This window comes from Passer domesticus, chromosome 3, assembly GCF_036417665.1.
Source record: "Passer domesticus isolate bPasDom1 chromosome 3, bPasDom1.hap1, whole genome shotgun sequence".
NCBI lineage: Eukaryota > Metazoa > Chordata > Aves > Passeriformes > Passeridae > Passer > Passer domesticus.
This window is the reverse complement of record NC_087476.1, coordinates 13,148,810-13,161,870: the sequence shown is the minus strand read 5'-3', so window position 1 is coordinate 13,161,870 and position 13,061 is coordinate 13,148,810. Positions and strand designations below refer to the sequence as shown.

General features: G+C 37.1%; 1 long non-coding RNA gene across 1 annotated transcript; it reads right to left on the bottom strand.

Annotated features, from left to right (window-relative positions):
• Window positions 1–3,055: 3,055 nt before the first annotated feature.
• On the bottom strand, window positions 3,056–5,704 carry LOC135297913 (uncharacterized). Its single transcript, XR_010359843.1, has 3 exons — window positions 5,582–5,704; window positions 5,415–5,492; window positions 3,056–3,237 (listed from the first exon to the last, which is right to left on the bottom strand). It is a non-coding gene; the product is annotated as an uncharacterized LOC135297913 (long non-coding RNA).
• Window positions 5,705–13,061: the final 7,357 nt, after the last annotated feature.

Below are 13,061 nucleotides of genomic sequence, written 5' to 3'. Positions count from 1 at the left end.
CACTTTATATATATTGATCTTGTTTTCCCTAAATACTCTTTAATTTCCCCTTATTCCAATGTGTTTGTTTTTGGTTTGTTGTTTTGGTTTTTTTTTTATTTTGCTGCCCTTTTTTTTTTTAATTAGTTTTAAGCATTCTCCATCACTTTCTACAAACTTCTTTTGGCAGCCTTGCTACTGATTTAATTTAATCTGCTATGTTTTTTATTTCATATTCCTTTTTTTCTCTAGGATTTAGCCCACCATTTAACAGGGGGGAGTGGAAATAGGGGATTTTTTTCTTCATTTTTTTCCTAAGAAATTCCTGTTCTTTACTATTATTTGTATTGATTGTCAATCTTTTATAATACTGATGTCATATCATTATGGCACAGCCGTCTACATGTAATGTGCAAATATATACCCTCCTAGCTGTTCCTTCTAATTCCTTTTTAACATGATTTTCTAATTTAGGCATATGTCCTTATTAAAACTAGACATTATCACACTCGGGGGTGGTCTCTGCTCATCTTTCTGAAATGTAGGTACCCTGTGGCCACCGATTTATAGTATTTTGTTAATAGACATTTGTAACCAAAGCATATGCACTGCTCAAAATCACTTCTCCCTTTGTGGGATATTAAGAGTTATTCCATTATCTGTTCACTTACAGGGTTAAAGAGTTTTGTGGTTTGATTTTCATAGAGTATTTTTGTTAAAGGTAGCATTTTAACCATAACTTATGAAGATAGCTGGTATTTGATTACATTCTGGGGTTTTGAGTTTTTCCCCCAGATAGAATGGAGGTTTTTTCCTAAATATGTTATGGTCAATATTTGTCAAAGCCTTCACCTCAGCTGTTTCTTTTTCCATTATTTTCTGTGAAATGCAAGAGAACAGGCTGAGGGGAATCTTTTAATTTTTACACATTAAAAATAATTTTTCTAAGAGTTTATATTTTGAAATAGTTAGAAAACTACTTCTCTTGATATGTATTATTATGTTTGATAAATTCTTGTGAAATAGTTGAATAATTGAAATAATTGAAATAATAGTTGAAATAATTCATTATGACTGCTCTATTACTTTTCACTCTTTTAAATTTCTCACAACATTCTATTTTCCATTAGCTCTGGTGATGAGGTCAGCAGTACAAATCTATTACATTTTCTATCCTCTCCTAGAGGTTTAGTTCCACATGTCCATTTTTATTACCCACATTCTTTCCCCAAGGAATAGTTTAGGGCTAGATCACAGTGTATGATTGGTTCTTTTCTTTCAGCTACATTTTGATAATATGTATTTCAATAGAAAAATTTTCTCATTTGGCCAGCCTCCCTTTTAAAAATTTCCCTTTGATATTCGTACACACAGCACATGCTGCACTAAATTTGGCTCTCATTACTCACGATCACTCACTTGACAATTTAACTTTTTCTCCAGATTTTACATCAACATGTTAATTTTAATAGCAATAACATGCCATTATCCTATTGCTTTTTATCTCTCTGCTTTTGAAATAAAAGTGGAAGGTATATCCTGATTAGTTGTATTCAGAATGGAATTAATCAATGTCAGAAACTCTTGAAGACCTTCTTTATAGTTCTTTTCCAAAGTAGAAGCAGTACAGGATTTAGCAGACTGTGAACTAATGTTTGAGACAGCAGCTATATACCTAAATAAGAGATTGGTTTGCTTCCCCAAACTCAGAACAACATTTTTGCTCCTCAGTGTTCATTTCCAGGTGTTAGAGGAACTATGACATTTTTAAGGAGACTAATACCCCAGAATGAAAAGAAATCAACTTTAATTTCTAATTAGGTCCATGTAAGTTGGTAACTACGATTTAAAAAAAACCAAAACTTTAAAACTCCAACAACACAGGAGACAATTTTCTGGAAGATTCAGAGCACACTCAGAGCACTTAAAAGTAACGACTATTCTATACCATTTTCTATGGTATAATGCCAAATTATGCCTTATTAGGTTCCTAACACTTGATGATCATAGTTCTACAGAGTCTGATTCCCTTTTTACCTCTGTGCTGATTACACATTTATTCCTCCTCATTTTCTATGTTTTAAAGCTGAAAACTATTATCATCTTCTGCGTGTAGTGTTCTCATTTCACTTTACAATTATTGCTTTCTTCTGGTATCTGGCTTATTTTCTTCATTCCTTTTTTACCTTTTGTGAATGCAGTTTGTGGGGTTTTAACTGGTGTAACAAAACTCACAATTCCATTTCTTTTATTTCTCTTGCTCAGCATTACCTGTTTCTTTTTATGATATTTTAGTTTTCAGACAAACAGCTGATTGACAGGCTTGGAAGCAGAAGCCCCATTTGTATTTTTACCAGATTTGACCAAGCTGAAGCAGTAAGAGATTTTATCAAGGTATCTCAGCTTCCTTGGAATGGCCACTGATTAGGTATTTAGCCCTAGTTCTCTTCTCTAAATCTTCCCAGGATGTTGCTAGTTGTAAAGGGATTTTGTTTTTTTAAAGGATCACTGCCTACTGGACTTAGATAAATTGGCAATTTCTGCCTTAGGAACACAGAAGTTTTTTATCAGGCCAGAAAATGTCTATCAATTGCCTGGTTGTAACTCCTCCATTCCTTCATAAATGCACAGTACCTGTTCACCCTCTTCAACAATACTGAGTTTCATGGTATGTTCCAGTGAAACATCTGTGAGGTGAGGAAATTGTTCCATTGCCATTTACAGACAACTAAATCAGGTAAAAGAGATTAAAAGTGAAACTTCATAAAATATTGAGGAATTAGAGTTTATCCTGCTAAACACTTTTATTTGATGATCTGAGTTTAAATGAGATGCTCAGGTGTACACAAACCAGCTGCCAAACAGAAAGTATTTAAGTCAACTTGGTTCACCATTATGTCAAGTCTTAAATTTTTAAAGCTTTTCCATTTTATTTTTTTCATGTAGTTCCAAGTCACTGAGATAAATTTTGTGCCCTGATGTGAAGAAGGGAACATCATTAGGAACCATCTCCAAAATATTTTTTTCTAATCACTGTTTTGTTTACTTAGAGAAGTCAAATATTTGGTCAACTGCATAAAAGTTGTCAAAGTTTGTGACATTTTTATTACCACAGTTTCCCTCATTTTAAAATAATTGTTGTCTTCAGCTTTTATCTTGAATTATGTCAAAATTCAAAGTAGAATATAGTGTGGATTAAATATAAACTGCTCCTCATAGTGGTGTTATTTTTTTGTCATCTTCCGAGTTGACTATCAACTGAAAAAGAAAAGTTTTTAAATCATGTAGTATAACTTCTGATTACAGCAATTTAAACTAAAATTCACTGTTCACTATCTAGAAATTTAAATTTGAACTGAATGTCTGCATTCTCTTTACAGTGAGTGGAAAGCAGCATATTTATCCACAATTCATTTACTGTATTTTAAATTTCTATTTGAGAATGAGATTCATGTTTAAGTTGAATGTTTTTTGTCCATATTTGCTCAGATTAATCCTCTGCTTTACATAAAAAACCTGATTGGTTCCACACAAAGATGTGGTGGGGAGGGAAGGCCATGCAGGAGCTGGACAGATTTCCACAGTGTGACTTAAGCAACACTAAAATGATCACAAGCTGGATGTAGCACGTGTCCATGACAAGAACTTCATTAGCAAAAAAAAATTCTTTGGCACAATTTAAAGCCATAGTTCTTCACAGCTGCATCTGCCTAGGGACATCCCTTTTCTACAGCTCTTTGTTTTCAAGTGACTGACAAGAAGAAATTCAAATATTTAGCAAAATATATACACCAGTCTTCCATCAGTTTATGTGCCTTTGAATCTTCAGTGACTTGTAAAAGACAATTTCAAGTAATGCACACAAATTTAGGGAAACACACTTTTTTTTTTTTGTTCTGCCACTAACATACCAGTAACTGCTGATTATTGCCACACTTAAAAAAAGATTTGTCAGTAATACTACTTTAACACTGGCAATGCATAACTTCTAATGCACTAAATGCCACTTGAATATTTATTGGCATTATAGAACCATCTGCTTTCAGCTTTTCCAGACTAAAACATAATTTCCCCTCGCTGGAATGCTCTCATTTTGTCTGCACAAGAAAATCCATGCAAGCCAACTAACAGAGATAACAGAAACAAAGCTGAATTCAAAGGAAAAAAAACCAGCTGATTTTTTTTTTTTCCCCATTCAGCATTAAGAACAGCTTTCACCTACAGATTCCTTATGCTGGGATACTGAGGTAAAAGGAAGAATAGTGCTATGAGTTTGAGGAAGGAGCAGAAGGGGGTTACTGAAGCTGCAGCTTTATTCCCTTTGAATAAAATGCTTCAGGAGGGTTCTTTTTTTGTTGAACCATCCTCGCTGATGCCACTAATTGCTGGCAGAGGGCTCCTGTGATTTTGAGTCAGCCCTGTAAAACTTTGCTGACGTGTTTTTGTTTTGCTCCATAGCCGCACAGTGTAAATACACAGCAAAGAACAAGAAACTGCAGTTAGGCAAGTTCCCTTAGCTCTGGGTTAGAATCTTGCTCTTTTCATTTGTTCTCCTTTACCTTCATGACTTGAATGCTTTTCTGCAAAGTAGTGCAGACTCAAAGGAAGATTATAGTGAAAGATGCTGTAGTGAAAGACCCTATTATTCTAACATGGACCAGCAACATAAAAGATCAGGGATCAGTCTCTCCCTGGATAAATTTTCCAGGTGAGGACAGCCTGCAAATTTTTTCTGGGTGAGCTCTCAAACAGCCAGACTAGGTCAAAAGAAGGTAGATAACACCATCAATACCTGTTGTCATAGAAAAATGCATAAAACTAATTTAATTACTATTGCCAGAAGGGATCTTTATTCTTTGGCTCACAAGTGGATGGCAGTGCTTGACTTACAGTGTTATTCAGAGGGGAGAGAAATCTCTGACAGATCCCTGCATTTGAAGGTAATGGCATCCAAAAGTAATAGCAACAGTTCTGTACAGCATTCTAACTTTCTCAATCACCTTTGGAAAACATTTTTCTCACCATCAACAGGACAAAAAGCTTACCAGTTTCATTGAGTATAGATTACCCTGTCAAACTGACTGTCTTAACCTGAATCTCACCCTAGAAATAAAAGCATACAGGCTATCAATATGAGTTCAAACAAGACGAAAATTACGCTCTCCAAATATTAGGAAGCACAAACAGAGATCTAACTAGAGTACTCATTTAGTAACTTTTCCATTGCAGTTCTCTACTCAGGGCCCCAAGCACTCAAGGGTTTCACTGCCTAGGCTCGGGGTCAGGCTCAATGGTGCAGCCAGCCAGCCTTGAATCAGACAGATGTGTAGATAGAGCTGTGTGAGAAAATATTCTGACAAGCAAGGTCTTGTCCCCCTCAGCAGGCGCTGCTTCAAGCTCAACCCCTTGCTTTGCTCCTGCCATCATGGTCATACCTGGCTGTGCACCTCTCTGACCTAGACTGGGCCTCAGACTAGTCCTTGGCTTTCCAGCTTGATCTCCTGGCCTTGTCACTGTGGATGAGTCCAAAGATCTCAGGATGAGCCTGGATACTGTCACCAGATCTACTTGCTTTTCTTGCTCAGGTACAGTGGCACTATACCTTGGATGACCTTGAGGCTCCTGCCCTTTCTGCCTCACCAGGGTTCTTGTCCCCCCTGCTCATCTTCCCTTACAGAGTAGCTATGGCACATGGACAGCTCATGTGCTATAACTTCTTTCTCTGTCAGTAAAGCAGAAGTCAGGTCATGCCGTTAAAACTGCTGACACTCAGCAACGATTTTCCGCAATGCATTGTGCCTGCGGCTAATGATAGAGCTCAGGAAAAGTCCTTAGCAAGTGTGGAGCACATTACCACCCTTCTCAGCACAATGAACCGTAGCAAAATTGTTCCCTTTAATCTTCTTCTATTACTACTTGAAGACTTCAGTCCAGTTTTCAACCATTTGTGTTTGAAAAGTACAGGTATCTCAGCAACAACAGTCTCATCTCCCTGTGACACAACAAGAACTTTTTTCTTTGGAATAGGAGAGATGCCTCAACACTGAATGGAAGCTCTGATTCAGGGAAGAAATTTAAACAGATATAACCTTAGGCATGTCTGCCATCTCTAAAAGTCAGTTGGACTACTGACATGGTTGAAAGTTATGCATAAAATTGAGCACCTTTTTAATCATGAACAAAATAGAATAGATAAAGCATTCATATTTGAGTTTGCTCAGCTGTGGAATGAGCTGCCTGAAGAGATTCGACAATCTAAAATCTGACAGCTCTTAGAGTGCTCCACTACCTCCTTTTTTAAGTTTCTTTTATAGCACTTGAATGGCAAGAGAAGAAGGATAAATTGTCAGAGGTAAAGAAAGGAAAAGGAAAAAAACCCTTTTAAATAGACTTAGCTGTTAAATAGTTATTACAGTAATAGCAATTGAAAAGTAGAAAACTGATAAATAGTAATAAGAAAGAAATAAAAATTTCTATTTGCTCATGCTGCTTTCATCTGTTAATACTTTGAAGAAACAGCCAGATTCAGCCTGCATTTTATGAGGTCCCTATAGAATGTATTGGTACACAACATCCTACTAAGATGCTGTTTGTAAGATGAGTGAATTGCCAGGGTGGAGTGATTAAAAATAAACATGCATCTCCTCATTCAAAACATTTTAATAATTAAAATGTTTTCTATCAAACAGGAAGTAATAGTTTCCCACTGAATTTACATATAAGCCTGTAGATAACCAAGGAAAATAACTACACCATATGATTCAGGTAAATTTGTGTTTAGGTTAGTACTTAACATAAGACTCTTATTACAGTAAATCTGCATTAACAATTTCATTATTACCACAAACAAGACAGTAAAAGGGAACAGTAAAAAATTAGAGAACCACTAAGAAATAAAACATTTTAATGTCTTCTGGACACAAAAGCACATAAATAGCAAGCTGTGCTGTGCTGAACTCTTCCAATCAGCTCTGTCAGAGCCTTAGTAACCTGCAACTAATTCCAGATTACTCAGTATCTGCTCTTACCTTTCTCAAAATGACAGCTGCTGTTGATTCCCTCACTGGAACATCAAAATGCTGCACAGCATGACTACAGAGATTTGTCAAGTGTTGCACAGAGGAAACTTCAGACAACTGCTATATCACATTGTTTCCCTCACACTCAGGCCTGCAGTTCATTCACTCACAGTGCTGAGCTATGACTTCTTTTCTGGTTCTGATCCTGCCAGATCAGAGCACAGCATTTCCCTCACTGTGAGTGAGAAATCTGGTGGGTTTGTCAGTGTGCCTAGGAACTATGGAACAAAGGTAAGGGAACTAACAGTAGACCAAATACAGACTTTGGAAGACAGTGGTTTATTTGAAGTATCAGAATTTTCTTAATTCTGAAAGCTTAGGATTGAAAGGGACCTTAAAGGTCACCTGATTTCAACTCCTCAGCTGTGGGCAGGGACACCTTCTTCTAGATCAGGTTGCTCAAGGCCCCATCCAAATTGGCCTTGAACACTGTGGGACACCCACAGCTTCTCTGAACAACCTGTTACAATGCCCCACTGCCCTCTGATTAAAGAACTTCTTCCTAACATCTGATCTAAATCTCTCTTCTTTTAGTTTGAAACCATTTTCCCTTTTCCTTTCACTATCTGTCTATGCAAAAAGTTGCTGTCCCTCCTTCTTATTCGTTCCCTTTGAAGGCTACAATGAGATGTCACCAAAAGCTTCTCTTCTCTAGGCTGAACAACCCAAACTATCTCAGTCTGTTTTCATAAGGGAGGTGTTCCAGCCCTTGGACCATCTTTGTGGCCCTGCTTTGGGGCCTCTAAGCAGGACACCATCTTTGCTGTGCTGAGAGCACCAGAGATGGTTACAGCACTTCATGTGGAGTAGAGGCAGTCTTCACGTCCCAAATCATATACACCACACAGAAAGAAGGGCTTTCAAGAGTTAAGCATCTTGGCTGTTTCACTCTTTTGACTACAGTTCTGTCATTTTACAAAAGTGAAGTATAAGTTCCATAACTTGTCGTTCCAACACCAGAGCACAAATTATTCACTATCTTATCCCAGTCATCTGGGGTAGTGAATCTGCAGGGTAAAGGAAAATTGCACAGTCTATTCAAGATACCGTGGAGAGAAAAACAGCTCAAGGAAGACAGCAAATGCTGTGCTAGAAGAAGAGTGTGGATTGTAGACTGTCTCCTTAAACATCATATAAGAAGAGTGAACCTGAAAATATATTCCACTTTGGTTTTGAGATGTAGAGTTCCACAGAGGTGAAACATTGAGAATAATCTAGAGCTATTGCTTGGAGGCTGCTTGAGGATAAATTGGCAAGTAGCCATGTCTGTTTTATCCACAGAGCTAAAACAGTACTAACTGACAGGTTTTCTTTTAGGAGTTAGAGGATAGTGGGACCAAAGCTAATGATGAATTCAGAAAAACTTAATAGCCACACTGATACAGAAAAAATGTAGAATTAGTCAAACAGGACCATAAAACTGAGAAAACTTAAAATTAAATAATTTTATGTCTATTAAATGTGTAAATCATAATCATCAACAGAAAAACATTTGCATATACCAACAAAGATTTTTTTTCAGTACATAATTATTATTCACATTAACTTGGTATTAGGGAACTAACCTGCTATAGTGAATATAGTTGCATGATCAGCACATAAGGAACCCAGTGTGGTGTGTGAGAAAGGTCCACATTTCAGACAAATATATGCAAAACCAGAAAACTTCAGGCTGAATAGAGTGAGGTAAAATGCTTTTAAGATAATAAAGAGATTGCTAAAAAATCATATTAAATAGGAAAGAGATTCTGGTCATAGTGGTGAGCAATATCCTGAAATGTTTATTTTCACTGCTTAAAAATTTGCACAAGTGAAAGCTGAGAAACAGACCTCTTGGATTAAGCAAATCAGTAACAGAAATCTGGAATTATCTGATGTATATAAAACTAAAAAAAAAAATTGATAAAATTATCAAAGAAATTTGACTATTTGTAACACTTGGGTGTAGACCTGCAGTTAACATACTTTTTAACCCTTTTTTTGGCTCAGAAATGAAAAATTTTGAGCAATTTTTTCAGAAAAGGTGGTATGGCATTAGAACTTGCTGCATGAAAGTGAAATCTCTGGAAAGAAATCTGTCTTCAGGTAACAAAATAGCTCACTAGGATCCAGAAAGTGTAGTAGAAATGGAGATTTATGCATTGCCACTAATAGCAACAGTAAAAGGATCAGAGCCACAATCCTAGTTCAGCTGAAATTAGTATGGATACTTACAGACTTACTAAAATTGAGTAATTTAGAGATAGGTGGGGAGTGAGTATGAGTACTAGTAATGTGAACAAGCCCCCTATTTTTAAAATGAAAGGTAATAGAAAATTAAGGATCAGGAACAAAGCAAAATGAAGTGTGGTGATGAGGGTTTGCTCAAATAAAAAGAAGTTAACTGTAGGCATTCTTCTGTTTTAGCTTGCCACTTTAGTCAGAAGAAAGTTTCCTACCCAAATTCATAAATAGTAGTCCCTTCTTAAAAAGAATCAAATGTCACTATGCATACTATGCATACTCTAGAAATCACACCAGAAATTTGAAGACAGTAATGAATACAAGACAAGAATACAGTGAGCATATTGCCGGGTTCTGTTCTTCAGCAACCTATAAGATGTCTGAATTATTAGACCCAGTATTTCATCACAATACAATGTTCACACTGGAAAAGCAGAGCCCTTCACACATAAGTATGTACAGCAGGACTGAGAGACTCAGTTGTGGGATAATCCTAAACAAAGGATCAACAAGTACCTTGCTCCTTTCACCTGCACCTTTTCAAGGGAGATGTCCTCCACAAGTCTGCCTTTCCAGCAGACTTTAGTGGCTTTCTGGGTTTGTATAAACTCTCAGTCATTTCCTAAAGACTCCCTGTATTTCAGTCAGCTCTAAGGTATTCTGTAGCTCTGTTTCTGGATGTCACACCTTTTCCCCAGCAAGGTGCCTGCCAATTTCTAGCAGTGTGATGATTCACCATTTCCTGTTCTTCTCCTATTTCTCACCCATATTTCCCAGCTTAGCTTGTCCAATAACTTAGGAAGGCACAGTTTCCTGCTCCCTCCATATGGATTTCCCTGGCCCTCATCACAGGAGCTCAGACAGACAAACCAGCAGCCTTCTTCCCTATGGAGTGCAGTATACAGTGTGGAGCACCTCCAGCATACAGTTTAAATTTTATCAGCTTTAAGTCTGTAGTAATTGTATTAACACAATAGTATTATTTTTGGAACAGTTACACCCTGCTTTAAGATATCTCAGAGGCCATTCTTTGAGCACAAGGTTCAGCACTTCCCCATCTTCCCAGTTTAGTGATGACATCTGGCATTTTAGGCCATTACATGTTCTGTCTCTCACTCCAAGACCCACATGAGATGGTGTCAGGGAGATGATAGAAAACTGTGCCTTACTGAGTCACTGCAATGATTTCACAGTCCACTATACAAGATCAAGCAGACAGGGCCTTAGGTTACAGAGAATGTTCTGGTTTTACCTCCTGTTTGTAAGCAAAATGAACTGTGAATGGGTACGTTGAGCCCTAGCAAGTCGGCATAGCTCAAGACCAAGTACAGAAATGACTGTAGCCAAGTAAAATGTCTATAACTGTGCTACCTATTTACCCAGGAAATGCATTGTTCTGATAGCCTACGTTCTGGAACTCTTTTGGTGGTATATCTTCAGAATAATAAAAATATTTTTTAAAAAAAGTAATATTTTTAGTCTTTGTAATAAGATAAAGTCAGCAACATCATGAGTATCCTGCATGTAAGCATTCTCCACTAGCCTTTTAACACGTGTACTGTGTTGAGTTTACCACTAAATAATGCATACAGATCTTGAATAAAACCAGATTGTTAAATTTTGAATACCAAGGATTTAAATAATATTTTCAATTATCTTTTTCCTAGTTAAGTTTTTATTATGGGCTATAATGCCTTCTTCCTTAAAACAGTTTTATAAATAAAGTAGACACAGACTAAAAGATGCTTCTAAATGTTTGGCTTGCTACTCCTTGGTTTTCTGAGTAGTCAGGCCACTCTGGTAAAGACCATTACTTACACAAGCCTAAGGCATGGCCCTGAGCTTCATCATTCTTCAGAACTCTGGACTTCAACCAGTTCTGCAGTGTTGGAGCCTCAACAGCTGTTCTTCAGTGTCATAATGTGTCATAGGAAAAAATATTTTTCAATAAAACAAATTATGCAGGCCACTAGTTCATAATTTAAATAAAGAGTATTGTAGTTGAGAGATAAATGTGGCACAAGAAATCTTTTTGTTGTAGTGGTGAGTGTAGGATTTCAAAGAATAGCAGAGTCATGTAGCTTATTCATCTTTTAGCAACTTCCCAGTTTATCTTTTTTAAAGATGTTTTTGTATCTTTTATCCAGAGGGCAGTTTTTGCCCTCAAAGCTATTAATGTATTTTCAAATCTATAGGTTCTTTCAGAAGAACTGCCCTCTTAAATCAGACTACAGTATTAGTTTATCTGGATTTTTTTTCAGACCCTTTCCTGAGTAACAATTTCAAAACAAAAGAAAATTATTTTTCATGCAGACATTCATGTCATATATTGGATTAAAACCATATGATATAAATAAGATAAATTTTGAGAAAATCTTCAACATCTCCATTCAGTTTTTACTAGAGTCAACAGAACAAATTGACTAAGATTTGGAGAGGGTATTTTGTTTTCTCTTTCTCTTCTTGAGGTTAAAACTATACATTAAGGTGTAGTCTTAATGTATTTAGCTGCTACTTTCATTTAATCTTATTAGAATTAACTCCTATTGTATCAAGGTATACACTCTCACGCTTGGCAGAGTATTTAATTGTAACAAATTAATTGTGTCTAAAATTCTGTGCATTCCAGTGGAACGTAGTTGTAGTTTCACCAATAGAATTTACTGAGATTTACATTTGTGTAGCCATCATCTGCCTTGGTGAAACATAGGAAGACTTTGAATAGCTACTGGCTTCCCATCCTACCTGTTGCTCCAGCCTTCTCCTGCCTCCCTGAACTAAAGGCTTTCCCAGCTCCATCTTCTGTTACAGATCTGCTTCAATACTTGCTCAGGGGTACCTCTCACTAGACCAGGTTGCTCAAAGTTCCATCCAACCTGGCCTTGAAATTTCCGGAGTTGGAGCATCCACAACTTCTTTGGGAAACCTGTGCCAGTGTCTCATTACAATCATAGTTACGAATTTCTTCCTAATATCTGACCTAAATCTGCCCTCTTTCAATTTTAAGCCATTCCACCTTGTCCTATCATTCTCTCCCCTTGTAAAAAGTGCTTTACTCTTGTAGCCCCTTTAGGTACTGGCAGGTGCTATAAGGTGTCCCCAGAGCCTTTTCTTCTCCAGGATGAACAGTCCCAACTCTGTCAGCCTGTCTCCATTGGAGGGGTACTCCAGCCCTCTGAGCATCTTCATATTTTGCTACCTTCCTGTGAAGTATGGTCATATGGTTTTGAGCTTTGAGTGGCCGAACAAGGAAACTGAGGCAGGCAGCAAGAGTGATGAAGTGAGTAAAGTGAGTATACAAGCAGATGAAGAATGTTGTCACACAGGTAAAAAGCCAAGATGAAAAGAGTGGATTTGCAGCATAAATATTTTTCCCCCCTTGGGACCTTGGTGTCTATGAATAAGAAACAGCAATCCAGCCTGATGTTCTGCCTCCAAGTATGTACCCTTACCATGACCCATGTGCTAGCATTATGCTTATATAGCCATGTGAAAAGTCAGTTCAGTGAACACCGTAATGTAAAAGTATAATTTAAGAAAATATATTATACCTCTCCAAGTAAATCCCTTTCTCAGTTCCAGTTCAGTTGTACTCTGTGTATTACCAATATAAAATTGCAGCTGCATTTAACAGCTAGAAAAGTGCCATCCCATCAGCAGTGACCTGCAATTATATTGGCCTGAAATTATCAGAGACTTTCAGTTTATGCACAAAATTTCTGCCTTCCAGCTTACCTAGTCTGCATGTTCTCAGCCTGTCACTTGCAGAAGTATTGTAGG